The 1,369-nt window shown below is 44.0% G+C and overlaps 1 non-coding gene across 1 annotated transcript; it reads left to right on the top strand.

The window, feature by feature from the left end:
• Window positions 1-996: 996 nt before the first annotated feature.
• Window positions 997-1,082, top strand: TRNAS-UGA (transfer RNA serine (anticodon UGA)). The gene has a single exon. It is a non-coding gene; the product is annotated as a tRNA-Ser (tRNA).
• Window positions 1,083-1,369: the final 287 nt, after the last annotated feature.

Consider the following 1,369-nt stretch of genomic DNA (forward strand, 5'->3'; position numbering starts at 1 on the left):
TACACATTGTAAGGAGAGTGATCACTTTAGATAAGCTATTACCAGCAGGAGAGTGGGGTGGGAGGAGGTATTTTTTTATGTTTTGTGTGTATATAAGATTTTCTAAACTTTCCACAGTATGCATCTGATGAAGTGAGCTGTAGCTCACAAAAGTTTATGTTCAAATAAATTGGTTAGTCTCTAAGGTGCCACAAGTACTCCTTTTCTTTTTACAGTCATCACAGTTATGCCCATAGTGATTGCAAAAATTTTTCTATACTTATTATCATCAGTGTATTATTTTCTCTGGAATCTAGACCATGACTATACCTTGACCAAGAAATTTGGACCTTGATAAAATAATCGACTACCCCTGGTTAAGGCCATGGACTTGACACCCACCAGGGTGTCCCTTCACAGGTACAAGTACTAACAACTGCTGACTTTTAGCCATAGTTTTTAATCAGGGCAAGAAATTGATACAAACCCGTTAAATCATTTCTCAGCCCGAGTCCTTCACCCACATTCCTTAGGGCATTGCGCCACCACGTGAATGTTTCATTTCCCTCCTCAATTTCACACAGAGACACAATTTCGTTTGCAGAGATCCATGAACAGTAAAACCTCCCTGTGTCTCTTGTCTGAGCCAGGGCATTCAATTCCATTGAAACCTTCTCTCCTACAATGGCAATAGTCAGACAGACGGGATGTAGCTACCTGCATCCCTGTCAGTGCCCCAGAGAAATCCTGACCCCTGCTATTGGAATGATGTGCTGGAGATTTGAATAGAAAAGAGACTGTCTGACTTGTCGAAGTGGGGAATGAACAACTATCTATTGCAATGTCATTAACCACAAACATACTCCGATCATGCTCCAGCTGGAAGAGAAATGGGCAGAAATTCTCGCTATTCCGCCATGGACACACTTGTGGTGGGGAAGCTGGTCTGAGCAAGCAATTTGAAGGGACAATTCTGTGAGAACAGAATCATAGTGTTGCTAAGCAGCTGTCCATCAAGTAGTTGTGGCCGAGTGATTAAGGTGATGGATTTGAAATCCCTTGTGGGGGTCCCCCACACGCAGGTTCAAATCCTGTCAACTACAGAAACGTTAGCGTGTTGTCATCGCTGTTGTTTTTGTGTGTGAGCATCCACAGTGCGAACCGGAGCCAGCTCTGGTCTCGCTCTATCTACATGTGAGACTTCTATAGCACTTAGGTGGATTTTTATCACTTAGCTAGTTACAGGGGTATAAAAACGAAGAATCAAAATCACAGTCCACCTGTGTATGGGCCTCCTCTCACTAGGATAGTCGGAGGCCTTGTTCTTAGGCTAAGCCCTTTGGCCAAGCAGCACGGGCAGCCATAAGCTGGGAAGCCATAAGCTGGTGCC

This window comes from Eretmochelys imbricata, chromosome 28, assembly GCF_965152235.1.
Source record: "Eretmochelys imbricata isolate rEreImb1 chromosome 28, rEreImb1.hap1, whole genome shotgun sequence".
In the NCBI taxonomy this organism is placed as follows: domain Eukaryota; kingdom Metazoa; phylum Chordata; order Testudines; family Cheloniidae; genus Eretmochelys; species Eretmochelys imbricata.